At 52.3% G+C, this 13,681-nt stretch overlaps 1 protein-coding gene across 1 annotated transcript in view; it reads right to left on the bottom strand.

The window, feature by feature from the left end:
- CCDC178 (coiled-coil domain containing 178) overlaps nucleotides 1-13,681 on the bottom strand; it is an 805,328-nt gene that overhangs the window by 653,807 nt on the left and 137,840 nt on the right. The gene's annotated exons all lie outside the window — the stretch shown is intronic.

The raw sequence follows: 13,681 nt of genomic DNA on the forward strand, positions 1-13,681 counted from the left end.
ACATGAAGAAAAACAACTAATAATAATGTAGAATGTATTGTGGGAGGTGTAGGAGACATTAAAGCAATAGAGGTTTAGCCCAATCAAATGGAATAGCAGTAATTTGTGTTTTTTTTAAAGACGTTCGTAGTTACAAAGATATTGACTATGTTAGAGTCTTTAATATTTTGTCAGATATGTATGTTTCACTACTTCCATGCTCTTAACCTTCTTTTTTACTTCTCCCACAGTTTCTCCTTCATCATCCTCTGCAGCAGCATCTTTTTTATCAACTTCTTCTTCACCTTATTCATCATCTTCTTCTTCTTCTTCACCTTCTTCCTATTTTTTTTTTTTTTTTACATTCTTCATATTATTCTTATTCAGCTACTATTCTTCATATTCTACTTCTTCATCTTCTTCCTATTCTTCTTCTTCATCATATTCTTATTTGTGTCAGGCATTCCTGTAGTTGTAATCTATAAAAGTTTGAAGATTACACCTTCCGTTCAGCCTGTCACAAAAGATTTACAACAGGATTTGTCCGCGTTCAGTTTGGCCTGCAGCAGCAGGCCTTTTCCAGGGGCACCACGAGGAGGAACGGACTCACCCCCATACACTGCTTAGTCTTCTTTTGCTTAGAAATTAGATAATATAATTTGCTCAGATTTTTAGTGTTATGCTTAATGTTGTTCTGCTTTTGGTTTTTATGCTTCTTGTTCTTCTGTCTATTATTGTTCTGCATCTTGGTGGCTGTCTTCATGTTCTTTGTCCTCTTGGTCATCTTCTTCAGGGTCATCTTTTAGGTATTCTTCTGTGGGGTCTTCAGGGTCGTCGTCTTCAGGGTCATTGTCAGGGAGATCCAGAGTGAGAATCAAAACCCATTTCCACAAGCTTGAACTTGGAAAAGTAGCAGAAGGTACAAGAAGGCTGAGGAACTGCCGAGAACCAGCTGACGGTACTGGAACCCGGATGGGTAGCAGAAGGGACAATAGCAAATGGAACTAGCGAGGACCAGCTGACGGTGCTGGAACCCGGAGGGGCAGCAGAAGGAACAAGAGCCAATGGCACAACTGTGGACCAGCTGACGGTGCTGGAACACGGTTACTAAGCAGGAGGTACCTGTGGTACAAAGCACTACCAAGGACCAGCAGACGTTGCTGGAACTCGGATACCAAGAAGGAGGCACCTAGGCCAAAGGCTCTGCCGAGAACCAGCTGATGGTGCTGGAACCCGGATGGGTAGCAGAAGGAACAATAGCAAATGGAACTAGCGAGGACCAGCTGACGGTGCTGGAACCCAGAGGGGCAGCAGAAGGAACAAGATCCAATGGCACAACCATGGACCAGCTGACGGTGCTGGAACACGGTTACTAAGCAGGAGGTACCTGTGCTACAAAGCACTACCAAGGACCAGCAGACGTTGCTGGAACTCGGATACCAAGAAGGAGGAACCTAGGCCAAAGGCACTGCCGAGAACCAGCTGATGGTGCTGGAACCCGGATGGGTAGCGGAAGGTACCCATGAAAAAAACAAAGTTGCAAGGCCGTGAGCCGGCCGCAGTTACCGAAACCCACAGTCCTACAGGGGGTGCTTGTCCTATTGGCACTACGGAACCAGCCTTTATTACCAGAACCCGCAGCCCACATAGGAAGCACCGAAACTGCTGGCACCATAGACTCGGCTAACCCGACCGCAACACGACAGGACAACGTATTGGTGGCAAAGTGACGTTGACACTACCCGGAAACAGCAGGCGTGCTGGAACCAGACTGGGCAGGAGGGAGTGCACGTGCCAAAGACACTTCCGAGAACCAGCTGACGGTGCTGGAACCCAGATGGGTAGCATTAGCTACAAGAGTCAATGGAACTACCGAGAACCAGCTGACGGTGCTGGAACCCAGAGTGGCAGCAGAAGGAACAAGAGCCAATGGCACAACTGTGGACCAGCTGACGGTGCTGGAACACGGTTACTAAGCAGGAGGTACATGTGCTACAAAGCACTACCAAGGACCAGCAGACGTTGCTGGAATTCGGATACCGAGAAGGAGGCACCTAGGTCAAAGGCTCTGCCGAGAACCAGCTGACGGTGCTGGAACCCGGATGGGTAGCAGAAGCTGCAAGAGCAAATGAAAGTAGAGAGGACCAGCTGACGGTGCTGGAACCCGGAGGGGCAGCAGAAAGAACAAGAGCCAATGGCACAACCGTGGACCAGCTGACGGTGCTGGAACATGGTTACTAAGCAGGAGGTACCTGTGCTACAAAGCACTACCAAGGACCAGCAGACGTTGCTGGAACTCGGATACCAAGAAGGAGGCACCTAGGCCAAAGGCACTGCCGAGAACCAGCTGACGGTGCTGGAACCCGGATGGGTAGCAGAAGCTGCAAGAGCAAATGAAAGTAGCGAGGACCAGCTGACGGTGCTGGAACCCGGAGGGGCAGCAGAAGGAACAAGAGCCAATGGCACAACCGTGGACCAACTGACGGTGCTGGAACACTGTTACTAAGCAGGAGGTACCTGTGTTACAAAGCACTACCAAGGACCAGCAGAGGTTGCTGGAACTCGGATACCAAGAAGGAGGCACCTAGGCCAAAGGCACTGCCGAGAACCAGCTGACGGTGCTGGAACCCGGATGGGTAGCAGAAGCTGCAAGAGCAAATGAAAGTAGCGAGGACCAGCTGACGGTGCTGGGACCCGGAGGGGCAGCAGAAGGAACAAGAGCCAATGGCACAACCGTTGACCAGCTGACGGTGCTGGAACACGGTTACTAAGCAGGAGGTACCTGTGCTACAAAGCACTACCAAGGACCAGCAGACGTTGCTGGAACTCGGATACCGAGAAGGAGGCACCTAGGCCAAAGGCACTGCCAAGAACCAGCTGATGGTGCTGGAACCCGGATGGGTAGCGGAAGGTACCCATGAAAAAAACAAAGTTGCAAGGCCGTGAGCCGGCCGCAGTTACCGAAACCCACAGTCCTACAGGGGGTGCTTGTCCTATTGGCACTACGGAACCAGCCTTTATTATCAGAACCCGCAGCCCACATAGGAAGCACCGAAACTGCTGGCACCATAGACTCGGCTAACCCTACCGCAACACGACAGGACAACGTATTGGTGGCAAAGTGATGTTGACACTACCCGGAAACAGCAGGCGTGCTGGAACCAGGCTGGGCAGGAGGGAGTGCCCGTGCCAAAGACACTTCCGAAAACCAGCTGACGGTGCTGGAACCCGGATGGGTAGCATTAGCTACAAGAGTCAATGGAACTACCGAGAACCAGCTGACGGTGCTGGAACCCAGAGTGGCAGCAGAAGGAACAAGAGCCAATGGCACAACCGTGGACCAGCTGACGGTGCTGGAACCCGGATGGGTAGCGGAAGGTACCCATGAAAAAAACAAAGTTGCAAGGCCGTGAGCCGGCCGCAGTTACCGAAACCCCCAGTCCTACAGGGGGTGCTTGTCCTATTGGCACTACGGAACCAGCCTTTATTACCAGAACCCGCAGCCCACATACGAAGCACCAAAACTGCGGGCACCATAGACTCGGCTAACCCGACCGCAACACGACAGGACAACGTATTGGTGGCAAAGTGACGTTGACACTACCCGGAAAAAGCAGGCACGCTGGAACCAGGCTGGGCAGGAGGGAGTACCCGTGCCAAAGACACTTCTGAGCAGCAACTGGCGATGTTGGAGCCCAGGATCAATCATGGAGCAGGCTGAGGCCTACTTGGAGCAAGTTTTAGATCGGTTGTACACTACAACTGATTGTAACCGTGCTCCACTTAGGCCTCTAGCTCTAGCTCTACTGTCTCCAGTATTTCCCCTGGCCTCCAACCCCGCAAGTTGCTGCTCTGAAGTGGCGTCTGCACAATCCACACTTGTTCCTGGGTTACAGGGGCTCTGTCACGTCAGTGGATCCCCTGATGTGTGTCCGGCAAGGTCTCCTACTAGTAATGGGACTGTGGACAGAGCAGGAGACATTGCCGGACACACATCAGGGGATCCACTGACGTGACAGAGCCCCTGTAACCCAGGAACAAGTGTGGATTGTGCAGACGCCACTTCAGAGCAGCAACTGGCGGGGTTGGAGGCCAAGGGGAAATACTAGAGACAGTAGAGCCAGAGGCCTAAGTGGAGCATGGTTAAAAATCAGTAGTAGTGTGACTGTGTAGGCAGCAGGAGACTTTGCCATCCGCACAGCAGGGGAGCAGCTGGCGTTACTGAACCCTTTCTATCTGTGCGGACGGCACTTCCAAGCTACAACTGGCTGTGTTGGAGCCCAGGATCAATGCTCCGAGCAGGCTGAGGCCTACTTGGAGCAAGAAGAAAATAAGATGTTGCGTGATTTTGGAGGCAGCAGGAGACTTTGCCATCCGCACAACAGGGGAACAGCTGGCGTTACTGAACCCCACTGACACCGGAGCGAGTGTTTCTATCTGTGCGGACGGCACTTCCAAGCTACAACTGGCTGTGTTGGAGCCCAGGATCAATGCTCCGAGCAGGCTGAGGCCTACTTGGAGCAAGTAGAAAATAAGAAGTTGCGTGATTTTGGAGGCAGCAGGAGACTTTGCCATCCGCACAGCAGGGGAACAGCTGGCGTTACTGAACCCCACTGACACCGGAGCGAGTGTTTCTATCTGTGCGGACGGCACTTCCAAGCTACAACTGGCTGTGTTGGAGCCCAGGATCAATGCTCCGAGCAGGCTGAGGCCTACTTGGAGCAAGTAGAAAATAAGATGTTGCGTGATTTTGGAGGCAGCAGGAGACTTTGCCATCCGCACAGCAGGGGAACAACTGGCGTTACTGAACCCCACTGACACCGGAGCGAGTGTTTCTATCTGTGCGGACGGCACTTCCAAGCTACAACTGGCTGTGTTGGAGCCCAGGATCAATGCTCCGAGCAGGCTGAGGCCTACTTGGAGCAAGTAGAAAATAAGATGTTGCGTGATTTTGGAGGCAGCAGGAGACTTTGCCATCCACACAGCAGGGGAACAACTGGTGTTACTGAACCCCACTGACACCGGAGCGAGTGTTTCTATCTGTGCGGACGGCACTTCCAAGCTACAACTGGCTGTGTTGGAGCCCAGGATCAATGCTCCGAGCAGGCTGAGGCCTACTTGGAGCAAGTAGAAAATAAGAAGTTGCGTGATTTTGGAGGCAGCAGGAGACTTTGCCATCCGCACAGCATGGGAACAGCTGGCGTTACTGAACCCCACTGACACCGGAGCGAGTGTGTCTATCTGTGCAGACGGCACTTCCAAGCTACAACTGGCTGTATTGGAGCCCAGGATCAATGCTTGCAGCAGGCGGATGCCAACTTGCAGCTGGTTTTATAGAGGTTGTAGACTACTACTGATTGTAACCTTGCTCCACTATGACCTCCGACTCCACTGTCTCTAGTATTTCCCCTGGCCTCCAACCCCGCCAGTTACAGCTCTGAAGTGGCATCTGCACAATCCACACTTGTTCCTGGGTTACAGGGGCTCAGTCACGTCAGTTGATCCCCTGATGTGTGTCTGGCAAGGTTTCCTGCTCAGTCCTCATTCACACTACTAGTAATGGGAATGTGGACTGAGCAGGAGACATTGCCGGACAGACATCAGGGGATCAACTGACGTGACTGAGCCCCAGTAACTCAGGAACAAGTGTGGATTGTGCAGACGCCACTACAGAGCAGCAACTGACGGGGTTGAAGGCCAGGGGAAAAACTAGAGACAGTGGAGCCAGAGGCCTAAGTGGAGCACGGTTAAAAATCAGTAGGAGTTTGAATGTGGATGGAGCAGGAGACATTGCCGTCTACACAGCAGGGGATCAGCTGCAGGGGTGGATTAAGGGTAGCCAGGGCCCGGGGCAGTTCAGACTCTGTGGGCCCCCCTCGTCACGTGACGGGGGTCACGAATCGTAGAGCCATACTCTACATAGAGAATAATGGAGCCTCCAGCACCGACCTCCACCCGCAGAGCCGCACTCCACATAGAGAATAATGGAGCCTCCAGCACCGACCTCCACCCGCACTCCACATAGAGAATAATGGGGCCTCCAGCACCGACCTCCACCCGCAGAGCCACACTCTACATAGAGAATAATGGGGCCTCCAGCACCGACCTCCACCCGCAGAGCCACACTCTACATAGAGAATAATGGGGCCTCCAGCACCGACCTCCACCCGCAGAGCCGCACTCCACATAGAGAATAATGGAGCCTCCAGCACCGACCTCCACCTGCAGAGCCCCACTCCACATAGAGAATAATGGAGCCTCCAGCACCGACCTCCACCCGCAGAGCCACACTCCACATAGAGAATAATGGAGCCTCCAGCACCGACCTCCACCCGCAGAGCCGCACTCCACACAGAGAATAATGGAGCCTCCAGCACCGACCTCCACCTGCAGAGCCACACTCTACATAGAGAATAATGGGGCCTCCAGCACCGACCTCCACCCACAGAGCCGCACTCCACACAGAGAATAATGGAGCCTCCAGCACCGACCTCCACCTGCAGAGCCACACTCTACATAGAGAATAATGGGGCCTCCAGCACCGACCTCCACCCGCAGAGCCGCACTCCACATACATGGCTGCTCTCAGTGCTCAGTGCTGTGCGCACAGGACCTGTGATGAGGTCACAGGAGGGGAGGAGTCAGGGGTCACATGATCGGGGGCCCTGACACCTTACCTCCTGTGATCTCATCACAAGCCTTTGCACGCTACCAGCAGCATCAGCGTTCACGCTACTTGTAGATGCTGCTGGTAGCAGAGCACATAATGCCGCCCCCACGGTCACTCACTTTTAGGTGGGGAGAAGATGGAGTGCCATTGCAGCAGCCAGCAGGAATGTGGTGGGGGCCCCCTTAGAAGCTCTTGTGGTGGGGGCCCCGGGGCTGAAGCCCCGCCTGCCCTGCCTATAATCCGGCCCTGCGCGGTGGCGGATTATAATGGGGCAATTTACTGGCCTGGGCTGTGGGCCCCTTAACCCCACTGGGCCCGGGGCAACTGCCCAAATTGACCTCATTATAATCCGCCACTGATAAGCTGGCATTACTGAACCCCAGTAACACAGGAGCTAGTGTGTTTTTCTCTGTGAAGACGGCACTTCTGAACACCAACTAGCGTTGTTGGATCCCAGGTTGAGGCATGGAGCAGGCTGAGGCCTGATGTTTTGGGCATGTGGAGTCAGCAGGAGACATTGCCGTCTACACAGCCGGGGAACAGCTGGCGTTACTGAACCCCACTAACACAGGAGCTAGTGTGTTTTTCTCTGGGAAGACGACACTTCTGAACACGAACTGGCGTTGTTGGAGCCCAGGATTAGGCATGGAGCAGGCTGAGGCCTGATGTTGTTGGCATGTGGATGGAGCAGGAGACATTGCCGTCTACACAGCAAGGGAACAGCTGGCGTTCCTGACCCCACTAACAAAGGAGCTAGTGTGTTTTTCTCTGTGAAGACGGCACATCTGAACACCAACTAGCATTGTTGGAGCCCAGGTTGAGGCATGGAGCAGGCTGAGGCCTGATGTTTTGGGCATGTGGAGTCAGCAGGAGACATTGCCATCTACACAGCAGGGGAACAGCTGGCGTTACTGAACCCCACTAACACAGGAGCTAGTGTGTTTTTCTCTGTGAAGACGGCACTTCTGAACACCAACTAGCGTTGTTGGAGCCCAGGTTGAGGCATGGAGCAGGCTGAGGCCTGATGTTTTGGGCATGTGGAGTCAGCAGGAGACATTGCCGTCTACACAGCAGGGGACCAGCTGGCGTTACTGAACCCCACTAACACAGGAGCTAGTGTGTTTTTCTCTGGGAAGACGACACTTCTGATCACCAACTGGCGTTGTTGGCGCCCGGGATTAGGCATGGAGCAGGCTGAGGCCTGATGTTGTTGGCATGTGGATGGAGCAGGAGACATTGCAGTCTACACAGCAAGGGAACAGCTGGCGTTACTGAACCCCACTAACACAGGAGCTAGTGTGTTTTTCTCTGTGAAGATGGCACTTCTGAACACCAACTAGCGTTGTTGGAGCCCAGGTTGAGGCATGGAGCAGGCTGAGGCCTGATGTTTTGGGCATGTGGAGTCAGCAGGAGACATTGCCGTCTACACAGCAGGGGAACAGCTGGCGTTACTGAACCCCACTAACACAGGAGCCAGTGTGTTTTTCTCTGTGAAGACGGCACTTCTGAACACCAACTAGCGTTGTTGGAGCCCAGGTTGAGGCATGGAGCAGGCTGAGGCCTGATGTTGTTGGCATGTGGATGGAGCAGGAGACTTTGCCGTCTACACAGCAGGGGATCAGTTGGCATTACTGAACCCCAGTAACACAGGAGCTAGTGTGTTTTTCTCTGTGAAGACGGCACTTCTGAACACCAACTAGTGTTGTTGGAGCCCAGGTTGAGGCATGGAGCAGGCTGAGGCCTGATGTTTTGGGCATGTGGAGTCAGCAGGAGACATTGCCGTCTACACAGCAGGGGAACAGCTGGCGTTACTGAACCCCACTAACACAGGAGCTAGTGTGTTTTTCTCTGTGAAGACAGCACTTCTGAACACCAACTAGCGTTGTTGGAGCCCAGGTTGGGGCATGGAGCAGGCTGAGGCCTGATGTTTTGGGCATGTGGAGTCAGAAGTAGACATTGCCGTCTACACAGCAGGGGAACAGCTGGCGTTACTGAACCCCACTAACACAGGAGTTAGTGTGTTTTTTTCTGGGAAGATGACACTTCTGAACACCAACTGGCATTGTTGGAGCCCAGAATTAGGCATGGAGCAGGCTGAGGCCTGATGTTGTTGGCATGTGGATGGAGCAGGAGACATTGCCGTCTACACAGCAGGGGAACAGCTGGCATTACTGAACCCCACTAACACAGGAGCTAGTGTGTTTTTCTCTGTGAAGATGGCACTTCTGAACACCAACTAGCGTTGTTGAAGCCCAGGTTGAGGCATGGAGCAGGCTGAGGCCTGATGTTTTGGGCATGTGGAGTCAGCAGGAGACATTGCCGTCTACACAGCAGGGGACCAGCTGGCGTTACTGAACCCCACTAACACAGGAGCTAGTGTGTTTTTCTCTGGGAAAACGACACTTCTGAACACCAACTGGCATTGTTGGAGCCCAGGATGAGGCATGGAGCAGGCTGAGGCCTGATGGTGTTGGCATGTGGATGGAGCAGGAGACTTTGCCGTCTACACAGCAGGGGAACAGCTGGCGTTACTGAACCCCACTAACACAGGAGCTAGTGTGTTTTTCTCTGTGAAGACGGCACTTCTAAACACCAACTGGCATTGTTGGAGCCCAGGATGAAGCATGGAGCAGACTGAGGCCTGATTGTTTTGGCATGTGGAGGCAGCAGGAGACATTGCCGTCCACACAGCAGGGGAACAGCTGGCATTTCTGAACCCCACTAACACAGGAGCTAGTGTGTTGTTCTCTGGGAAGACGACACTTCTGAACACCAACTGGCGTTGTTGGAGCCCAGGTTGAGGCATGGAGCAGGCTGAGGTCTGATGTTTTGGCCACGTGGAGTCAGCAGGAGACATTGCCGTCTACACAGCAGGGGAACAGCTGGCGTTACTGAACCCCACTAACACAGGAGCTAGTGTGTTTTTCTCTGTGAAGACGGCACTTCTGAACACCAACTGGCGTTGTTGGAGCCCAGGATGAGGCATGCAGCAGGCGGAGGCCAACTTGCAGCTGGTTTTATAGAGGTTGTAGACTACAACTGATTGTAACCGAGCTCCACTTAGTCCTCTGACTCCACTGTCTCTACTAGTAATGGGAATGTGGACAAAGCAGGAGACCTTGCCGGACACACATCAGGGGATCATCTGAAGTGACTGAGCCCCAGTAACTCAGGAACAAGTGTGGATTGTGCAGATGCCACTTCAGAGCAGAAACTGGCGGGGTTGGAGGCCAGGGGAAATACTAGAGACAGTGGAGCCAGAGGCCTAAGTGGATCACGGTTAAAAATCAGTAGGAGTTTGAATGTGGATGGAGCAGGAGACTTTGCCGTCCACACAGCAGGGGAGCAGCTGGCGTTACTGAACCCCACTAACACAGGAGCTAGTGTGTTTTTCTCTGTGCAGACGACACATCTGAGCGACAACCGGCTGTGTTGAAGCCCAGGGATTATAGTTCAGGTGGTAGAAACATGAACACAACAGGAGACCTGGATACAGTTGCCAAACAATTATTTAGTCGGGAAGAGGACTGGCAAATTCTGGAGAGATCCAGGCCTTGTTCATTTTCCGAAAAGTAAGCCGGTCGACGTTATCGGAAGATAGTCGCGTGCGACGGTCTGTTAGTACACCACCTGCGGCACTAAAGACGCGTTCCGATAATACACTGGCAGCAGGGCAAGCCAGCACCTCCAATGCATACTGGCTAAGCTCTGGCCATGTATACAGCTTAGAGACCCAAAACTTGAAGGGGGAAGAGCCATCTGGGAGTACAATGACAGGGAAAGACATGTAGTCTGTCACCATCTGACAGAAACGTTGCCTCCTGCTGACTGGAGCCGTCTGTGATGGTGTAGACAATTGTGGTGGACACACAAAACTATGCCACATTTGGGCCATAGTGGTCTTGCCTTGTGCTGAGGCGATGCCTCTGCTGCCTCTTTGTGCTGAGTTTCCTCCAATGCCTCGACGCACAGAGCTGCTTTGTAAAGCACTAGCACCACTGCTGTCGGGTGGAATGGAAAACATGATGGACTGCACCAGTGTGTCTTGGTACTCCCGCAATTTACGCTCCCGGTTCAACGTTGGTATGAGGCTTTGTAAGTTGTCCCGGTAACGAGGATCTAGGAGGGTGTACACCAAATAATCAGCCATGTAGAGAATGTGGGCGATGCGGCGGTCGTTTCTCAGGCACTGCAGCATGAAATCAACTGCATGTGCTGCAGACTCCCAACTGCCAAAGAACCGCTGTCCCCTGCTTGAGGCGTGATCTCTGCCTGCTCTGCATCACCCCACCCTCGCTGTACATACTGACTAGAGCTTTGTGTACCTCCCTCCTCTGGAGAGATATCTTCCTCCTCCATCGACTCCTCCTCATCCTCCTCACAAAGCGTCCCCTGCCTAGGCCTTTGTGAGGAACCACGTTGCGCATACTGTCCAGAAGCAGATGGCATTTGGGACTCCTCATCCTCCACCTCTTCCAAAACTTCATCCCTTAGTGCTTGCAGTGTTTTTTGAAGCAGGCAGATAAGGGGGACAGTCATGCTGACTAGTGCATCATCTACACTCGCCATCCGCGTGGAATCATCGAAGGCATGCAAAACGAGGCAGATGTCCTTCATAGAGGCCCACTCAGTGGTGCTGAAGTGTGACCGGCGCACAGTGCGACTTGTTTGCGCCTGATGCAGCTGGTACTCCATGACTGCTGCCTGCTGCTCACATAACCGCTCCAATATATGTAACGTTGAATTCCACCTGGTGGGTAGGTCACATATGATGCGATGTTCCGGAAGGCGTAATCGGCGTTGCAGAGCAAGTGAGCGCACTCTATGCAGACCTTGTGCAGCAGTGCATCAAGATCCGGATAGTCCCTCAGAAAGCTCTGCACGACCAAGTTGAGCACATGTGCCAGACATGGGATGTGAGTGAGGTTGCCTAGGCCAAGAACTGCCACCAGATTTCGGCCATTGTCACACACTACCAAGCCCGGCTGGAGATTCGCTGGCACAAACCACACGTCACTCTCCTGCTTGATGGCATTCCAGAGCTCCTGCGCTGTGTGGCTTCGATTCCCCAAAGAAATTAATTTGAGTATGGCCTGTTGACGTTTGGCCACGGCTGTGCTCATATCGGTCGTAACAGGCTCCTGCTGCACTGTTTCTGAGGAACTTGAGTAGGAGGAGGAGTCTATGTGTACAGACTGGATTCCTGCAATCCGTGGAGTTGGCAGAACACGTACAGCGCCACTCTCCAGATCTGTACCAGGCTCCACAACATTGACCCAATGGGCAGTGAGGGAAAGGTATCATCCCTGTCCATGGTTACTGGTCCATGCATCGGTGGTCAGGTGGACCTTGCTACTAACAGCGCTTAGTAACGCATGTTTTATTTTTCCCTCCACATGTTTCTGCAGGGCAGGGACGGCTCGCCTGCTGAAATAAATGCGGCTGGGCACGGTGTATTGTAGGACTGCCAATGCCATGAAGTCCCGGAAGGTGTCAGTCTCCACCAGCCTGAATGACAGCATTTCAAGTGCCAGTAGTTTGGCAATGCCAGCATTCAGAGCCTGTGCTCGGGGATGGTTTGCCGAGTATGGCCGCCTTTTATCCCATGCCTGTGCTACTGATGGCTGTCGAGTGGCCTGGGAGTGTGAGGATGACTGGGAACGTGGTGCTGTGGGTGGAATGTCAAAGGGTCTCCGGACAACAGTGCCAGAGGTTCTTCCTTGGCGATCCTGTGAGGAAGCCGAACCAGCTGTGTGTGAGCTGGAGGAAGAGGCCCCAACACGAGCTGAAGAGGTGGTAGGTGGTGCTGTACGTTGGCCTACGTCTTCAGTGTGTCTGTGTAACTCCACCTCGTGCTTGGTCCGCACATGTTTCCACATATTACAGAAGCAAATTAGAACAGACTCCATAATGTAAACATATTCCCAATCCCAGAATCAAATATACTGGGACGAAACAGGACAAGAACTAACATTCGGGACACCCATAGATATTAGAAGACAAAAAAGAACAAGGTGTAGATCCCATATATATAAAATTACAATACTTTATTTGAAAAGATAATACAATATCACAAAAATGACTAGTTACATAATGCAATATGTGTGTCCATACTGCTTTATATACACATTAAATAATAGGGCATCCCCATGTGACTCAATTAGCGGCGCATGTCATGCTGCCGCGACCCGGAAGTTGCGACGCGCCCGGCGCTCCATGATGAGGCAGGTCAGGGGAAAACTCCCCACTGACGTCAGAAGCTCGCATGCATCATTGAAGGAGCGCCCGACGCGATGCTCCGGCGCCACGGCCTCAGAGACATGCGCACTCGTCACTTCCGGTACCGGAAATAACCAGACCGCCACATTGGACACAGCCCCCCGAAGAAGCCAATGCGAAACGCGCGTTGGGGCTACGTGTCCTGGGATTCTGAATAGAGGTACTATGGGTAAGAGTGGCACTACTTATATTCTAAGATTTATGGGGAGATTACTTGTTCCTATTTGACTGTTTTAGCCATAAGGTTTTCTACACTAAGCCTTGGGCATTTGTCTTTTGTGACTTTACTCCTCATTTGTTATCTTAATACAAACTCTGGTCTCATTCTATATGTGACTTTTTTGTAATCTATGTGTAGGAGTTGCCGCTCCCCCACCTCTTTACATATCCATTCAGACCTGGTGTGACATATACTTTTTGCCTACCCTCCTTCCCCTGCATTATGTAACTAGTCATTTTTGTGATATTGTATTATCTTTTCTAATAAAGTATTGTAATTTTATATATATGGGATCTACACCTTGTTCTTTTTTGTCTTCTAATGTTTCCACATATTAGTGGTATTCAGGTTGTTGACATTTTTCCCTCTTTTGACTCTCTGATGACACAGCTTGCATTTGACAAAGCAAATGTCATCTGCAACTGTGTCAAAAAAGGACCACGCACTGCAAGTCTTGGGAGCGCCCGTTTTGTCTTTTGAAAGAGGAATGCTCCTACCGGGTGTCGAAGTGGAGGCTACAGGCAACCAAGTCT

Source organism: Dendrobates tinctorius, unplaced genomic scaffold, assembly GCF_039654945.1.
Source record: "Dendrobates tinctorius isolate UK_male_01 unplaced genomic scaffold, ASM3965494v1 ptg000081l, whole genome shotgun sequence".
NCBI lineage: Eukaryota > Metazoa > Chordata > Amphibia > Anura > Dendrobatidae > Dendrobates > Dendrobates tinctorius.